Here is a 19,727-nt window from a genome sequence, read left to right as displayed (position 1 = left end):
CCATCTTGGACTCAAAAGGGGTTATATATAGCCTCTGATGGGTCACTGATGGGTCTACAGGACAACCTGGCATAGGATCATTGGATACAGAGCACTCTCAAGATTTTTTGGCCATCTTGGACTTAAAAGGGGTTACATACAGTATATAGCCTCTGATGGGTCACTAATGGGTGTAGAGGACAGCCTGGCATAGGATCAAGGTGTCTTCTGCTATGGATTCACTGGACACAGAGAACTCACAAGATTTGATTGGCCATCTTGGACTTAAAAGGGGTTACATACAGTATATAGCCTCTGATGGGTCACTAATGGGTGTAGAGGACAACCTGGCATACAATCAAGGTGTCCTTTGCTATGGATTCACTGGATACAGAGAACTCACAAGATTTGATTGGAGAGAACTCTCAAGATTTGATTGGCCATCTTGAACTCAAAAGGGGTTATATATAGCCTCTGATGGGTCACTGATGGGTCACTACAGGACAACCTGGCATAGGATCATTGGATACAGAGCACTCTCAAGATTGTATTGGCCATCTTGGACTTAAAAGGGGTTACATACAGTATATAGCCTCTGATGGGTCACTAATGGGTGTAGAGGACAACCTGGCATAGGATCAAGGTGTCCTCTGCTATGGATTCACTGGACACAGAGAACTCACAAGATTTGATTGGCCATCTTGGACTTAAAAGGGGTTACATACAGTATATAGCTAGAGATGAGCGAATCGAACTTGGCGAAGTGGAATTCGTTTAGAATATTAGGAAAAATTCGATTCGCGCCGAATCCAAAAATTAGCAAACTTCGGATGCACGAATCGAATTTTCCCCGATCGGCCGATTTTCATCCCTTCTACAGCCGGCAAAAAGTGTCCCTGCAGAGAGCTCCGCTATTTCTGACAGTTCTCTGACAGTTCCTTCACATTTACAGCGGTTGAAACATTGTATCTATTTGTTTCCATTTAGGATACAGATGTTTTTATTCGGAAACAAATAGATACAATGTTTCAACCGCTGTAAATGTGAAGGAACTGTCAGAGAACTGTCAGAAATAGCGGAGCTCTCTGCAGATACACTTTTTGCTGGAATGGAATTCTTCCTATTTTCATCCTACTTCTTCTTCTTCTTCTTCATCATCCTCATCCTCATCCTCTTCTTCTTCTTCTTCATCCTCATCCTCTTCTTCTTCTTCTTCTTCATCCTCATCCTCTTCCTCTTCTTCTTCTTCATCCTCATCCTCTTCTTCATCCTCATTCTCTTCTTCTTCATCCTCATCCTCTTCTTCTTCATCCTCATCCTCTTCTTCTTCTTCATCCTCATCCTCTTCTTCTTCTTCATCCTCATCCTCCTCTTCTTCTTCTTCTTCTTCTTCTTCTTCTTCTTCTTCTTCTTCTTCATCCTCATCCTCTTCTTCTTCTTCTTCTTCTTCTTCCTCACCATCATCCTCTTCTTCTTCTTCATCCTCATCCTCTTCTTCATCCTCATCCTCTTCTTCATCCTCATCCTCTTCTTCTTCTTCTTCTTCTTCCTCATCCTCATCCTCTTCTTCTTCTTCTTCTTCTTCCTCATCCTCATCCTCTTCTTCTTATTCTTCTTCTTCAATCTCATCCTCATCCTCTTCTTCTTCTTCTTCTTCTTCTTCTTCTTCATCCTCATCTTCTTCTTCTTCTTCTTCATCCTCATCCTCTTCTTCTTCTTCCTCATCCTCTTCTTCTTCTTCTTCTTCCTCATCCTCTTCTTCTTCTTCATCCTCATCCTCTTCTTCTTCTTCATCCTCATCCTCTTCTTCTTCTTCTTCTTCTTCATCCTCATCTTCTTCTTCTTCATCCTCATCCTCTTCTTCTTCTTCTTCCTCATCCTCTTCTTCTTCTTCTTCCTCATCCTCTTCTTCTTCTTCTTCTTCTTCTTCATCCTCATCCTCATCCTCTTCTTCTTCATCCTCTTCTTCTTCATCATCCTCATCCTCTTCTTCTTCTTCTTCTTCTTCTTCATCCTCATCCTCTTCTTCTTCTTCCTCATCCTCATCCTCTTCTTCTTCTTCATCCTCATCCTCATCCTCTTCTTCTTCTTCTTCATCATCCTCATCCTCTTCTTCTTCTTCTTCTTCTTCTTCTTCTTCTTCATCCTCATCTTCTTCTTCTTCATCATCCTCATCCTCTTCTTCTTCTTCTTCTTCTTCATCCTCATCCTCTTCTTCCTCATCCTCATCCTCTTCTTCTTCTTCTTCTTCATCCTCATCCTCTTCTTCATCATCATCCTCATCTTCTTCTTCTTCCTCATCCTCTTCTTCTTCTTCTTCTTCTTCTTCTTCTTCATCCTCATCCTCTTCTTCTTCTTCTTCTTCTTCTTCTTCTTCTTCTTCTTCTTCTTCTTCCACATCATCCTCATCCTCTTCTTCTTCTTCTTCATCCTCATCCTCTTCTTCTTCTTCTTCTTCTTCTTCTTCATCCTCATCTTCTTCTTCATCCTCATCCTTTTCTTCTTCTTCTTCATCCTCATCCTCTTCTTCTTTCTTCTTCTTCCTCCTCCTCATCCTCATCCTCTTCTTCTTCTTCTTCTTCATCATCGTCCTCATCCTCTTCTTCTTCTTCTTCTTCTTCTTCTTCCTCATCCTCTTCTTCTTCTTCTTCTTCATCCTCATCTTCTTCTTCTTCTTCTTCTTCATCCTCATCCTCTTCTTCTTCTTCTTCTTCTTCTTCTTCATCCTCATCCTCTTCTTCTTCTTCCTCATCCTCATCCTCCTCTTCTTCTTCTTCATCATCCTCATCCTCATCCTCTTCTTCTTCTTCTTCATCCTCATCTTCTTCTTATTCTTCTTCTTCATCCTCATCCTCTTCTTCTTCTTCTTCTTTTTCTTCATCCTCATCCTCTTCTTCTTCTTCTTCATCCTCATCCTCTTCTTCTTCTTCCTCATCCTCTTTTTCTTCTTCTTCTTCATCCTCATCCTCTTCTTCTTCTTCTTCTTCTTCCTCCTCATCCTCATCCTCTTCTTCTTCTGCTGCTTCTTCTTCTTCTTCTTCTTCATCCTCATCCTCATCCTCTTCTTCTTCTTCTTCTTCATCCTCATCTTCTTCTTCTTCTTCTTCTTCATCCTCATCCTCTTCTTCTTCTTCCTCATCCTCATCTTCTTCTTCTTCTTCTTCTTCTTCATCCTCATCCTCATCCTCTTCTTCTTCTTCTTCTTCTTCTTCATCCTCATCTTCTTCTTCTTCTTCATCCTCATCCTTTTCTTCTTCTTCTTCTTCTTCTTCTTCATCCTCATCCTCTTCTTCTTCAATTGAAGCTGCTTCTTCTCCGCCACTCTGCCATTGGACTCTTGATAGTCGTGTCCCCACACTGCTGCTGGGGGGACTTTTTAACATAGGCCTCTGTATGGCCTTCAATTTAAGCTGCTTACGCTTCGCCACTCTGCCATGGGCCCCCGTACCGCCTCCTCATGCTGCTGCTAGGCCCGTAATCTGCCATGGGCCCCCGTACCGCCTCCTCATGCTGCTGCCAGGCCCGTAATCTGCCATGGGCCCCCGTACCGACTCCTCATGCTGCTGCCAGGCCCGTAATCTGTCATGGGCCCCTGTACCGCCTCCTCATGCTGCTGCCAGGTCCAGAGTGTGTCATGGGTCCCTGTACAGCCTCCCATTGCTGCTGTCTCCATCGCCACACTCTGCAATGTGCCACTTTCAGGTCTCATCACACTGCTGGTGGGTTCCATTTTGTCATAGGGTGCTGTATGGCCTCCCATTGCTGCTGCCTCCACCGCCACACTTTGGCTCCACACTCTGGTTTTGGCCCCGTGACTGCCCAAATGAGTGAAGTGTGCGGTGATTCTAAGATCGACGGCACTCATCTGCATGTCATACTGACTGACAGTATTATTTCTCTTCCCCAGCAGACTCCAAGGGCATTTAAATTAAAGGTACAGTGTTCTGCACTAATATAAAGGCTCTCTGAAGCCTAGAAACCCTTTTAATAAGTTAAATTCGCAGCGAATAAATTTGCATCGAATCGAATTTATTCCGCAAATTCGGCGAATCAGCCGAATCGAATTTTTGAATAATTCGCTCATCTCTATATATAGCCTCTGATGGGTCACTAATGGGTGTAGAGGACAACCTGGCATAGGATCAAGGTGTCCTCTGCTATGGATTCACTGGACACAGAGAACTCACAAGATTTGATTGGAGAGAACTCTCAAGATTTGATTGGCCTTCTTGAACTCTCAAGATTTGATTGGCCATCTTGGACTCAAAATGGGTTATATATAGGCTCTGATGGGTCACTGATGGGTCTACAGGACAACCTGGCATAGGATCATTGGATACAGAGCACTCTCAAGATTTTATTGGCCATCTTGGACTTAAAAGGGGTTACATACAGTATATAGCCTCTGATGGGTCACTAATGGGTGTAGAGGACAACCTGGCATAGGATCAAGGTGTCCTCTGCTATGGATTCACTGGACACAGAGAACTCACAAGATTTGATTGGAGAGAACTCTCAAGATTTGATTGGCCTTCTTGAACTCTCAAGATTTGATTGGCCATCTTGGACTCAAAATGGGTTATATATAGGCTCTGATGGGTCACTGATGGGTCTACAGGACAACCTGGCATAGGATCATTGGATACAGAGCACTCTCAAGATTTTATTGGCCATCTTGGACTTAAAAGGGGTTACATACAGTATATAGCCTCTGATGGGTCACTAATGGGTGTAGAGGACAACCTGGCATAGGATCAAGGTGTCCTCTGCTATGGATTCACTGGACACAGAGAACTCACAAGATTTGATTGGCCATCTTGGACTTAAAAGGGGTTACATACAGTGAGGAACAGAAGTATTTGAACCCCCTGCGATTTTGCAAGTTCTCCCACTTAGAAATCATGGAAGGGTCTGAAATTCACATTGTAGGTGCATTCCCACTCTGAGAGACAGGATTTAAAAAACAAATTCAGGAAATCCCATTGTATGATTTGTAAAGAATGTATTTGTCTCGCACTGCTGAACAGAAGTAATTGAACACCTAAGAAAATCCGTGTTAATATTTGGTACAGAAGCCTTTGTTTGCAATTACAGAGGTCAAACATTTCCTGTAGTTCCTGACCAGGTTTGCACTGCAACAGGGATTTTGGCCGACTCCTCCATACCGATCTCCTCTAGATCTGTCCGGTTTCGGGGCTGTCGCTGAGTAGCACGGAGTTTCAGCTCCCTCCAAAGATGTTCTGTTGGATTTAGGTGTGGAGACTGGCTAGGCCACTCCAGGACCTTGATATGCTTCTTACGGAGCCACTCCTTGGTAATCCTGGCTGTGTGCTTCGATAGATACAGTAGCTAATGATGGGTCACTAATGAGTCTAGTGGACTATATAGCACCTCCCGCTGCCTGCTAAGAAAGGTAGGGCAGGAAGGGGAGGGGAAAGGTGAGCATACAGATGTAAAGGAAGGGGAGCTGTGCTATTAAGGCAGGCAGTTATGAAAACAGTGGACCGCTATGTAAAGGGGGGCACTGAGATGTAACAGGGGTGCTGTGAGGTAAAGGGGGGGAGTACTATGATATAAAAGGGGGTGCTGTACTATAGGGGGGACTTTGATGTGGCCTGGGCTGTGATGCGAATGGGGGGGGGCGTGATATAATATGGGGGGCTTTTGAACAAAAGGTGGGCTGTGATGTGAAGGAGGGGTAATAATGTAAGGGGATAAATTTATTGTAAAAGGGGGAACTTTTCTGTGAAGGGGGCTATAATCTAAAGAGGGGACTGTGATGTAAAGCCGGGGAACTACGATGCAAAGGGGGGTACTGCAATGTAAAGATGGAGGACTGTAATGCAAAGGGGTGGAATTGTGATATAAAGATGGGGGGCTGTACAGAAAAGATGGGGGGCTATGTTACAAAGGAGGGGGCTGTGATATAAAGATGAGGGAACTGTGATATAAAGATGGGGGGCTGTACTGAAAAGTTTGGGGGGGGCTATATTACAGAGGAGGGGACTGTGATAAAAAGATGGGGGACTGTGATGTAAAGATGGGGGGCTACATTACAAAGGAGGGGGCTGTGATATAAAGATGGGGGACTGTGATGTAAAGACTGTGATGTAAAGATGGGGGGGCTATGTTACAAAGGAGGGGGCTGTGATGTAAAGATGAGGAAGCTGTGATGTAAAGATGGGGGACTTCGATGCAAAGGGGGCACTGTATAAAGGGGGCTATGTTGTAAAACATTGTGCTGTGATGTAAAAGATGGCAGTGTGATGTAAATGGGGGGGATTGCGTTTCAAAGGGGGGTTGTGATGCGAAGAGGGGCTGAGTATTAACACAAACATGAGACTTGGACCTCTACTGGAAGAAAATTTTGCTGATCGAACCTCCATGAATTTTAATTCAATACCCCTGCCTAGTCGGCACATCCCTGGAGTTGGTGACAGGTTCTGCAAGGCACAAAGGGGCATGGGTACCTAAAGTCCAGTTGGTGGCTGCTCCAAGAGTTGGCCAGCTTGGTAGCTGGGAGACGGGAATCTCAGAGGGGTCATGGGGGTCACTCAGCGTCGCACCATCCAATCAAATGGCTGCTGCCTTGATTATGCCTACGGAGGCCTCAGAGGAACAAGAGCTCCTCTTAACCTCCATTCTTCCCTGCATGTCCAGGACAGCGCCACCTGTGTGGGGAAGCTGAACTACACATGCCCACAAGCTGAAAGACCATTCAACAATGACAAATTGTCCACTAGGCACCAGTATCTGTGGTGGACATGCCCGTGCATCCACGTGCACATTTGCATGCACGTTCAAAAGCATTTACACAGCTGCCACCACAAACAAAAGAGAGGGCGCACCGGCCTAGTGCATTATCCTTAAAACATAGCTTTGCCAATAGAAAAGTGGTAAGCATTATACTCACAAGCAGGGGCGGACTGACCATTTGGAAACTCGGGCACTGCCCGAGGGCCCGGGGTCGGTAGGGGGCCCCATGAGATGCCCCTGGTACCTTTTTCATACTTCCAGCAGCCTAACGCAGGGCAATAGGACTTCCACCAGGCTAATGCAGGGCAATAGGACTTCCACCAGGCTAACGCAGGGCAATAGGACTTCCACTAGGCTAACGCAGGGCAATAGGACTTCCACCAGCCTAACGCAGGGCAATAGGACTTCCACCAGCCTAACGCAGGGCAATAGGACTTCCACTAGGCTGACGCAGGGCAATAGGACTTCCACTAGGCTGACGCAGGGCAATAGGACTTCCACCATGCTAACCCAGGGCAGTAGGACTTCCACCATGCTAACGCAGGGCAATAGGACTTCCTCCAGGCTAACCCAGGGCAATAGGACTTCCAACAGACTAACGCAGGGCAATAGGACTTCCACCAGGCTCAGGGGCGGACTGACAACTCATGGGGCCCCCGGGCAATAGGGGATCATGGGGCCCCCGTGTCCTCGCCCACACCCAAAAAAAACTATAAAAAGGTACCAGGGACATCTCATGGGGCCCCCTACTGACCCCGGGCCCTCGGGCAGTGCCCGAGTGCTCAAATGGTCAGTCCGCCCCTAACCAGGCTAACACATTTCGAGGTCTAACCTTTCCCTCAGAACGCATTCACAGCTGATATGAGGTTCCTGACAGCAAATATGCACTTGCAACTTCAAGGCATGCTTATTATATACTTTTTTTTTTTTCTTCATTTTACTGTAACTGCAGTAAAGAAAAATCAGGTCCGCAGGCTGTGCTGTGCTGCGCGGCAGAGCTGTGAAGATCTCAGCACTGAATGGACAAAAGTGCAAATCTTTGACAGGCAACGCCGCTCTCCTAGATGTCATTTATCTGCTATTTAGCAATTTGCCTAGAATTTGGCTTTAACTCGAAAACCTGATAATCCGTACTAAAATAGTGTTCTGTTCACGTGGGACTCAGCTTGACTCGTTTGGCGCGATCCGTTGGGAAATGAAACATTCATCAGAATAATTGTATCTGACTGTAGAAAGTGGATTAGCCATTGAGTGACAGGCGACGGTTCATGAGGGATGAGAAGCAAATCTTAAATCATCATTAATGAGTAAATTGAAGAAGGTATTAGAGATCGATCACATGCATCATTTTTAGCACAGGAGATTGTGAAGTCTGATTCTCAAAATTTTACAAGGGGGTGAATTTGTGTTAAAAAAATCCTTGCAACATAGAGCAATGCGATTAATGCCGAAATGGCGACGGCTCATTGAGATGTTTCAGACAGCTGTGCTGTTTAGAATGAGAAAATTATTTTTTTTTATTAATGAGAAGACTTGCAAGACTCTAGCCGCAAAAAAAATTTACGTGGGCTGCAATACTCACTTTAAACCTGGAGCTGTCCCCTGCAGTACTTGATTTCCACCACTAGATGCCTCAGTCTTCCAATCAATCTACTTCCTCCTAGCCCAGACTGTCATGGACCCACCCAGGGCTGGGACAAGGGGTGGGCGGAAGGGACGGCTGTCCTGGGTGCAATGGTTTGCTGTAGGGATGGGGGGGGGGCGCCTTCCTTCTGTTTCAAGACTGACAGGCAGGGCCGTGGATAAGGGGGTACCACCAGTCCTCCTGTACGGGGCCTAGGTCAGCAGGGGGGCCCAGCCAGCTGGGTGAATCAGATGTGGATCAGAATGAGAAAATTATTTTTTTTTATTAATGAGAAGACTTGCAAGACTCTAGCCGCAAATTTTTTTTTACGTTGGCTGCAATACTCACTTTAAACCTGGAGCTGTCCCCTGCAGTACTTGATTTCCACCACTAGATGCCTCAGTCTTCCAATCAATCTACTTCCTCCTAGCCCAGACTGTTATGGACCCACCCAGGGCTGGGACAAGGGGTGGGCGGAAGGGACGGCTGTCCTGAGTGCAATAGTTTGCTGTAGGGATGGGGGGGTGCAACTTCCTTCTGTTTCAAGGCTGACAGGCAGGGCCGTGGATAAGGGGGTACCACCAGTCCTCCTGTACAGGGCCTAGGTCAGCAGGGGGGCCCAGCCAGCTGGGTGAATCAGATGTGGGCAGGAAGGGTGATTGGCATGGTGGGGGGCAATTACTGGAACCGATCCCCTGTACGGCTCTCTCTGCAGCAACTGGCTTTCAGCTGCTGCAGCAGGGGCAATACAAGGGATCAGTTCCAGTAATTCCCCCCCTGGTGCACCTATCACCCTCCCTGTGCATCATACATTTCCCCTACTGCCCAGGCCCCCCAGTGTGCCCCCCGACCCCGCAGTGCTGATGGCTTCCCTTCTCTCCTTCCCAACAGCAGCTGCAAGCGCACAATTGGATTCTTCAGGATCAGAATGGAGAGTGCGGGAAGGGCCAGTAAATATGTCACATTTGCCAGGCCCTTTCCCCCCCCTGAATGAACACAATGAGTGAGCAGTACCAATCACTCACTGTGTTCATTCATAACTGAAGCATAATAAACTTTATTTGTTTTTTTATTTGGGGGGGGGGGGGGCTGTCAGGTTGGCTGTATGGGGCCCCATGGTTTCTAACAGCAGCCCTGCTGACAAGAGTAGCGATAGTGGCAGTTATATTGACAAGTGAGTGACTGCTGGGTGAAGTATCCCCTAAGCTTGCACAGCATGAACCAAGGGGGGCAGCATTTTGGCATCTTTGCCCTGGGCGCTGGATGACCTTGTCCTAGCACTGGACCTACCCTTTGGGCTTCACAAGAACCTGAATCAGAATATTATTGCACTGCATGGCACTATCGTATCATTACACAAGGACCATTCAGTGCAGCAATAGGGAGTGCCCACCACTACTTCTGGAGGAGAAGAGGAAGGACCTGTCATGTTATCGGACCATCAAGTTAACCCCTGAAAAAAAGTATTTTTATTATCTGCCATGGGTGAGGCATGGTAATTTGGGTATGGGAACAGGTCAGCCTGACCAACATTGTGTAGGTCTGTGACCTGTGCATGTGAGAGTGAGAGAGAGCCCTATGGAGGGCAGGACTGTCCGAAGTCTTTAATAAGGACTCACAAGGGAGAAGGTGGAAGAACCTTAGCTACCCCCTGACCTTCATTGAGCAGGTCTGTAGCTTGTTGAACTATAGACCCTTAGGGCCTTGGTCTGGTGAAACACCTTATGTGAGGAATCATTGCTAGGGGACTCGGTAGAGACAAATGGGAAGATGGCTGGACTCTGTTGCACTGGGTTGATGGAACTGAAGTGTTCTGCAGTGTGACTAATGTGAAGGAGGAAGATGGAAGTTGGGGTGCCGAAAGCACAGTGAGACATTGAATAGTATCAAGAGCCAGGCCCTGCCACAGTGGAAATGTAGGAGAAGATGATAAAGGGTCTCCAACTTAGGGTCCGGGTTTTGCCAGGCCACCAGAAGGCTGAGCATGCAGGTATAATCTAGGATCTTACCATAGTTCAGGGCTTGATCCTTCTGAGGAATCCATGTGTGGTTGCAAGGGAGGTGTGCATGATTGCACAATGCTGTGACAGGACAGAGAGGCATGGAACATCTTGAATGGACATTCTTTATTCCAAGTAACTGGAGTGTAACAGAGTTTCTCCTAAAAGACAGGTACATCAGTATCTGGAGTAGAAGGGGGGCAGGACCTGGACCAGCTGGTGAGCAATGCTGTCCAATTCAGGTCTCAACTGAAAAGCAGAGAATGAAAAGAGGAACTTTTGACCACCGGATGCAGAAGAAGTGTAACATGGCAGAGTTTCTCCTAAAAGACCTGAATGAAAAGAGGAACTTTTGACCACCGGTTGCAGAAGAAGTGTAACATGGCAGAGTTTCTCCTAAAAGACCTAGACCTGCTAGTGGGAACCACTGTCCAATTTAGGTCTCAACTGAAAAACAGAGAATGAAAAGGGGAACTTCTGACCACCAGTTGCAGAAGAAGTGTAACATGGCAGAGTTTCTCCTGAAAGACCTAGACCTGCTAGTGGGAACCACTGTCCAATTCAAGTCTCTGAGAAGCAGAGAATGGAAAGGAGAACTTCTGATCACTGGTTGCAGTAGATGCTACATGGGTTCATGGGGCAGCTGATTTAGGTCGGAATTTTAGGGTTTTAAAGGCTTAAAAAAAAGAAGATTTAACCCATAAGCAATGCCAAGAACGTAAGCGCTTTCCTTGCTGATTTATCTGCTGCTTCAATAAAGTTGGAATTTTATGGACAATTGGGAATGAGGAACATTGGTTGTGTACTCCCCCATGGAAATACATTTCTTACCTTTGATGGCAAGGGAGCTGTCATGCTTTAGTCTGCAGTTTCCTGATTGCAAAATTCTTACCTCCTTGCTGCAGAGGTTCTGCTGGACTTGTGGTTCTACGCACATGTATTGTTAGCTTCTGTGTTCTCCTATGGACGTTACCTGCTCTACTATAGATTTATATTCCCTGTCTCCTGCCATCTGTTCTCTGCAAACCGCGTGTGAGCTAGGTGCAGTGTTGTTGCGTTGAGTCCAAGCTGAGCAATAGCAATAGCAACACCTGTCCAGAGCCACTTACAAACTGGAACAGTGGTGGAACAGCGGTCTGAAGACTAGAAGATGCCAAAAGCATCTGCCATGAAGAATGCAGCCTGGCTGGTCCACACCCAAAGAGGAGGCTTCCTAGAAGACATAGTCCCTGCACTCTTCATACTCCTCTGCAACCTTTCCCTATGTCTGATAGATGAGGAACCTGTCTCTACCTAGTCACTCGCAAAAAGCGTGCCAAGCCCAGGATCCGGAGTCTTAAATAGAATTGGCATGACCCAAGATGGCTGCCAAAGTCACATGAGATGCCAACATCCAGTCGGATAGCTGTGTCTCCCCTCCCCCCATGACCAAGTTCCTCTCAACTTCCCCCCCCATCTGTATTGCTGCTGCTGTCGAGAGCCACTTGTAGTGGAGAATACAGACTGCACCTGCCTACACATGACTGGTCTTCACATCTTTAGCTGGGCATATCTGGGAGCTGCAACCAGTGCCATCCTAATAGCATCATGGGCACCTGGGCAAAGTAATGCTCTGGGGCCCCTACCAGCCTGCATCAGGTGTCCCCATCACAGTGTTTCCATAAATCAGGTGTCCCCATCACAGTGCCCCCAGACATCAGGTGTCCCCATCCCAGTGTTTCCATAGATCAAGTGTCCCCATCACAGTGCCCCCAGACATCAGGTGTCCCCATTACAGTGTCCCCTTACATCAGGTGTCCCCATCACAGTGTCCCCTTACATCAGGTATTCCCATCACAGTGTCCCCAAGCAGCAGCTGGATAATGCTGGAGAGAGGATTCGGGTTTCTCATCCCTACTGCAGGGAGCAGAAGAGAACCGGCACTGAGATTGAGAACTCACCTCAATCTCAGCAGGGGAGAGGAAGAGGAGCTTCCTTTATGGCAGGTGGGAACAGCATTCATGCTCTGTGAGTATAAGGGGGATGGGGCGCACAACTGATGTTTGGGGACACTGTAATGGGGGAACCTGATGTATATGGACACTGTGATGGGGACACCTGATGTAAGGGGACACTGTGATGAGGACACTTTGACGGGGACACCATGATGGGGACACCTGAAGGATGGGGACACTGTGATGGGGATACCTGATGTAAGGGGACACTGTGATGAGGACACTTTGACGGGGACACCATGATGGGGACACCTGAAGGATGGGGACACTGTGATGGGGATACCTGATGTAAGGGGACACTGTGATGGGGACACCTGATGTAAGGGGACACTGAGATGAGGACACTGACGGTGACACCCTGATGGGGACACCTGAAAGATGGGGACACTGTGATGGGGACACTTGATGGATGGAAATGCTTTGATGGGGACTCCTGATACATGGGAGCTCTGTGATGGGGACACCTGATGTCTGGGGGCGCTGTGATGGGACACCTGATCTATGGAAACACTGTGATGGGGACACCTGATGCAGGCTGGTTGGGGCCCCAGTGCATTTCTTTGCCCAGGTGCCCATGATGCTATTAGATGGCACTGGTTGCGGCTCCCAGATATGTCCAGCTAAAGATGTGAAGACGAAGACCACTCATGGGAGCGGAAGAGAGACGGCACTAAGACTGAGAACTCACCTCAATCTCAGCAGAGGAGAGGAAGGAGGAACTTTCTTTATGGCAGGTGGGAACAGCATTTATGATCTAGGAGTACAAGGGGGATGGGGACGCACAACTGATGTTTGGGGACACTGTAATGGGAGAACCTGATGTATATGCACACTGTGATGGGGACACCTGATGTAAGGGGACACTGTGATGAGGACACTTTGACGGGGACACCATGATGAGAACATTGTCCTAACCCTTATCACGTGGTCCTCATACAACTGGAGCAGTGCCCAGGTATGCCCATTCATTCAGACAGCCCTGGCCGCAACCTGGTTCCAGTCTGCTGCAAGTCCATTCCCACCATCAGTGGCCCTTAGACCCCAAGCCCAGGAGAACCCCGAGCTGGCCTTCTTTAAGGGATCGCTACCACAGGAACCTGACATCAGCGGACCTAAAATACTACCAAATGTTCAGAACTCCTGTGTGAAGATTTTTTTTTACTTTCCCATCAACTAAAGTCTGTTAAAATTGATTATTTTGTTGTATCCCGATAATGAATTTTCTGCTGAAGATCTGTTATTGTAAAGGCTTCAAGTTCGGTCCCAACGTATCCATTTTAGTCAAAGTTGTGTTATTGCAAAGAAAATGCATATGTCACATTTGTGATTGCTTCTACGGTGGAACCCAGTTTTGTTATGTCGGCCTATTTGGTTATTTATTTGTTTGGTTGTTTGTTTGTTTTTTGCATCAGGCCGTGTATGTCCATGAACTGCTATTATCTTCACACACATGGTATTACAAAAGGAAGAAATTCCAACTTCAAATTGTTGTTTGTCTTCACCATTGTTCTTCAGAAATCAACGTTGGCTTTCTTTCGTGACAAACAAATTCTTTTTCTGCCCGTGCGTCTGTTTTTTCTTTTGTTTTGATCCAAGGTTGAAGCAATCACAATTTTCTGATTAAACACGAGCTTCGTCTTACACAAAGAGATTAGAAATTAAAATCTACACTTTGTATTTTTAAATACAATAAGTGCATCTATGCGCAGACGATTAAAATATTTCTACACTGCTCAAAAAAATGAAAGGAATACTTTTTAATCAGAGTCTAGCATCAAGTCAATGATGGGATATTGATCTGGTCAGGTAAGTAGTAGAGGGGGGTGATAATCAGTTTCAGCTGCTTTGGGGTTAATGAAATTAACAACTGGGGCACTAGATGGGTAACAATGAGATGACCCCCAAAACAGGAATGGTTTTACAGGTGGAAGGCACTGACATTTTTTTCCCTACTCATCTTTTCTGACTGTTTTTCACTAGTTTTGCATTTGGCTAGGGTCAGTGTCACTACTGGTAGCATGAGGCCATACCTGGACCCTACAGAGCTTGCACAGGCAGTCAAACTCCTCCAAGACAGCACATCCATATGTGGTTAGCTGTGTCTCCCAGCACAGTCTCAAGAGCATGGAGGAGATTCCAGGAGACAGGCAATTACTCTAGGAGAGCTGGACAGGGCAGTAGAAGATCCTTAACACATCAGCAGGACCAGTATCTGCTCCTTTGTACAAGGAGGAACAGGATGAGCACTGCCAGAGACCTACAAAATGACCTCCAGCAGGCCACTGGTGTGAATGTCTCTGACCAAACAATCAGAAAAAGACTTCATGAGGGTGGCCTAAGGGCCCGACGTCCTCTAGTGGGCCCTGTGTTCACTGCCTGGCACCATGGAGCTGGATTGCATTTGCCATTGAACACCAGAACTGGCAGGTCCACCACTGGCGTCCTGGGCTTTTCACAGATGAGAGCAGGTTCACCCTGAGCACATGTGTCAGACGTGAAAGGGTCTGGAGAAACCGTGGAGAACATTCTGCTGCCTGTAACATCGTTCAGCATGACCGTTTTGGTGGTGGGTCAGTGATGGGGAGGCATATCCATGGAGGTACGCATAGACCGCTACAGGCTAGACAATGGTACCCTGACTGCCATTAGGTATTGGGATGAAAGCCTTGGACCCATTGTCAGACCCTACACTGGTGCAGTGGGTCCTGGGTTCCTCCTGGTGCAGTGGGTCCTGGGTTCCTCCTGGTGTATGACAATGCCTGGCCTCATGTGGGGAGAGTATGCAGGCAGTTCCTGGAGGATGAAGGAATTGATACCATTGAACGGCCCCCATGCTCACCTGACCTAAATCCAATAGAACACCTCTGGGATGTCATGTTTCAGTCCATCCAACTCCACCAGCTTGCACCTCAGACTGTCCAGGAGCTCAGTGATGCCCTGGTCCAGATCTGGGAGGAAATCCCCCAGGACACCATCCGTCCTCTCATTAGGAGCCTCCCCCGACGTCAGGCATGCATACAAGCCCGTGGAGGCCATACAAACTACTGAGGACCATTCTGAGTTGCTGCAATGAAATTTCACCAAAATGGACTAGCCTGCTGCATCATTTTTTCACTTTGATTTTTGGAGTGTCTTTGAATTCAGTCCTCTGTAGGTCGATCATTTTAATTTCCATCAAACGATGGGGCGTTCTTACGTTCCTCACACATTACTCCGTCCATGTCAGTATAGAGATCCAGCAGGAGATTTGTCCCATTGAGATCTGATGGGTTTTCAAAGTCTTCCTTTCATTTTTATGAGCAGTGTATATTCTTAACCAGCAGTGTGAAGATAAGGAGTTCTAACTATAGGCAGGACCAGCTAGCTAGTCTGCCACTAGGTGGCAGAATAGTGTCTGGTTACAACAGACAGTGTCATCAGGTGCTTGGACCCTATTGGTTATAGCCCCCCCCCTTGTAGTGATTTCATGGGAGTGTCAGCCCAGTTAAAAGCCAGGTGTCAGAACCCAGTTCCGAACCTGCAACCTCTGATGTATCAAGCAATGATTCATCTCGCTGAGCTACCTGGAATGCTGGACAGTTCCCTGGCCAACTCCTGGTATGATCTGGACTTGAACCATGTTTCTTTTAAACTTTGAACTCTTTGCCCCTCCCATGAACTTCCTGTTTTAGTTATGTCTGTGCACTTTCTGGTGGGGCAATCCTGAGGATCATGGTCTGGTACAAACATGCAGAAAAAGCCATCTCCACCATCAGGAGCTCTGGTGAACACCATTCAGTGCTTAGAATCTTCACCTTGCATGAGCCCATGTCATCTGCTAGGGTGACCTGCTTGCATACCTATCCTGGTGATGGGTGGTGCCTCTCTACTGCTATAGCTATGGGCCTTGAATCCTAACCCCTGACTGTGACACCCAGTTGGGAGGAGCCCAAGTGCAGTTGGGAGCCAAACACCCCACATCTAGGCAAATGTAGCCAGTAAGTGTAGGCCCTGGTTAGGGCTGAAAGACCAGCTGTGGACTTCGTGACCCTTTCTGGAGGTGGAGGCTAGGGCAGGTTCTAAAAGGCTTTTTAAGCCTGGCCAAGAGTTCCCTGCATGAGGCAATTCCTCTGAAGGGTCCTGTGTACCTTTGGAAGAGGTGACTGCGAAGATCCTATCCTAGTGAGTATCAATGACCCCTGGTGGAGAAGATGGCTGACTTACGGTGCTGCACGATGCTTTCACATTTACTACTGACTACTCTGGACCATCACTAAATGCGATTGACTATGTACTGTCAAGTGACCCTGGATAGTATGTCGATGTGATGTGCCATTTTTCTAGTACCACCAGTAAAGTTCATCAACTTTCTTTACGCGTGGACATTCCTCAGATATAAAGGTCAACGGCTGGGAATGTTGGGAGGAGGCCTCTGGCATGGAGTTACCTCAAGATGGCAGAGGGTCAAGTTTCATCAAGAAGGGTCTCAGTTCTAGCAAGGAGAGGAGCGGGGCAAGGACTTGTCTACTTGGCACCAACATCTAGCCAATTGCAAAACCCCATTTACAGGATGACCCAAGTTTGTGCTGAACACAATGCCACCCTTACTTCTCCAAAATTCACAAGTCAGTGACAAAATGGTCAGTTTTAATTCTTATATCTGTGGTAGACAACTAGAGATAGTGACAGAAACAAATATAAAAGGTGGATTTATTGGTTTGTACTGAAAGACAACCTTTGAATTTTGGGGGCCAGAAAATACTCCCATTCATCAAGGCTTCAGTGAAAGTACAAAACTTGAATGGACTCAAAGCTTTTTTTTTTGTGGGGGGGGGGGAGAGGGGGGATGTGAAGAAGTTATCTACTGGACTACAAGAGTTTCTAGACAACAGCATCTGTGTAAAGTGTGGTTAAATCCAGGGATGGTGAGACATGAATTTGCAACCTCGGTTTGACTGGCAGTATCTCTTTTTGCTGATCCACGTGAGATGTTGGACAGCTCCCTGGACAATTCCTTGGACAATCTTTCTTTGAACCTTGTTTCTGATGAACCTTGAACTCTTTGCTTCACTCATTACCAATCTTTGGCTTGTTCCTCGGCTATGCTTCTGCTTGATTCCAATCTGCAACCACTTGTTACCAATCTTTGGCTTGTTCCTTGGTTAAGCTTCTGCTTGATTCCAACCTGCAACCACTTGTTACCGACCTTTGGCTTGTTCCTTGACTACGCTTCTGCTTGATTCCAACCTCTTGTTACCGATCTTTGGCTTGTTCCTCGGCTATGCTTCTGCTTGATTCCAAACACTTGTTACCGACCTTTGGCTTGTTCCTCGGCTATGCTTTTGCTTGATTCCAACCTGCAACCACTTGTTACTGACCTTTGGCTTGTTCCTCGGCTACGCTTCTGCTTGATTCTGAACTGCAACCACTTGTTACCGACCTTTGGCTTTTTCCTCAGCTACGCTTCTGCTGGATTCCAACCTGCAACCACTCGTTACTGACCTTTGGCTTGTTCTTTGGCTACGCTTCTGCTTGAGTCCAACCTGCAACCACTCGTTACTGACCTTTGGCTTGTTCTTTGGCTACGCTTCTGCTTGAGTCCAACCTGAAGCCACTTGTTACTGACCTTTGGCTTGTTCTTTGGCTACGCTTCTGCTTGAGTTCAACCTGCAACCACTCGTTACCGACCTTTGGCTTGATCCTTGGCTACACTTCTGCTTGAGTCCAACCTGCAACCACTCGTTACTGACCTTTGGCTTGTTCTTTGGCTACGCTTCTGCTTGAGTTCAACCTGCAACCACTCGTTACCGACCTTTGGCTTTTTCCTCAGCTACGCTTCTGCTTGATTCCAACTTGCAACCACTTGTTACCGACCTTTGGCTTGTTCCTCAGCTACGCTTCTGCTTGATTCCAACCTGCAACCACTTGTTACCGACCTTTGGTATGTTTGTCAAGTATGCTTCCGCTTAATCCCTACCAGCTAGGGGCGGACTGACAACTCATGCGGCCCCCGGGCAATAGGGGATCATGGGGCCCCTATGTCCTTGCCCACACTCAAATCATACCCAAAAAAGCCTATAAAAAAAGGTACCAGGGGCATTTCATGGGGCCCCCTACTGACCCCGGGCCCTCGGGTAGTGGTAATGGTCAGTCTGCCCCTGCTACCAGCTATATCTGCTACTAGGCTTGCTCACCTCCTGGTGGGATGACCCTGAAGACCGCAACCTGGTGCTAACATGCACCCATCTCCACCATCAGGAGCTCTGGTGAATGCTCCACACACCGGGTGAGCCTGAATCATCTGCCAGAGTGACCTGCTTGTATATGTATCCTGCTGGTTGGTGGAAGCCTGTTTTCTTCTATAGCTACTGGTCTCTAAGCCTGACCCCGGACCGTGACAGCCCTCGTGTCTTGTTGCTAGGATGTTACTAAGATGCTCCCAGTTGACCTAAGCCCCCTCACACATGGTCTCTCTCCTTTCTGTCACAGTAGCTCTGGGTTCTTTGATGCTGTGATGGAGGAAATAGTTTACCACACATGTTCGAGAGCTTGGCCTTGTGGTAGTAGGGGTGAGCAGTAACGGCTGGGAGTGTCTTAGCAACATCCTAGCTGTGCTGTAAATGCAGGAAATACATCATCAATGGCCATTTAATGGCTGAAGAGGATGCCTGGGAACCCAGAAGTAGTGGCAGATGAGATGGTGGCAGCAGTGGACTACTTGTACCATCACGGTAGGAACACTCAGCCAGTAGTTCATGCCCATCCTGTTTCGGCGTGCTTTCATTAACTGATAAAACAGCCCAACTCCCTCTAATCACCACCTTCTGTCTTTTTCCTTTTTCCTGCGTATTCCTCGGAAAGCAGACTCATGTGGAACTATCAATCTGTCTTTCCTTCAAATCTCTTCTGGATCCTCTCCAATATGGCTTCTTCTTTGATTACAAAAACAGCCATCTGTACGGCACCTTAAAATGTCTCTAAGGTCAAAACTTTTTTAAAACAATTTTTTATTATTATATTATACTTTATTTAAAAAAATATATATATAATATAGAATGGTTAAAAATCTGTCTTTTTTTAACAGAGTTTGTATTACTAGCAGTGGTGGACCAGATCCTTGAGAAGATGTAGAGGCCTTGAGAAGAAGTAGAGGCCGGGATGATAAATCAACACCTCAAGGGTTCCCGGTGTAGAATATAGAATGTATGAGAGAACCACAGCACTAGTAATGCCGGCCATACATGGGTCGAAATTCGACCTTTGTCGTTCGAAAATCGGACCTAAGAATAATCGGATGATTTTCGCTCTGTTAGCGAGTCAATGGCACCAGCCGATTTTCGTGGTTCCTCCCCTTTTCAGTGATCAGGCATGTTGGAAATTCATGAAAAACGACCG

Source organism: Staurois parvus, unplaced genomic scaffold (genome assembly GCF_062004578.1).
Source record: "Staurois parvus isolate SC_StPar_1 unplaced genomic scaffold, SC_StPar_1.0 ptg000140l, whole genome shotgun sequence".
NCBI classification, from domain to species: Eukaryota; Metazoa; Chordata; class Amphibia; order Anura; family Ranidae; genus Staurois; species Staurois parvus.
This window is presented reverse-complemented; position numbering follows the sequence as displayed.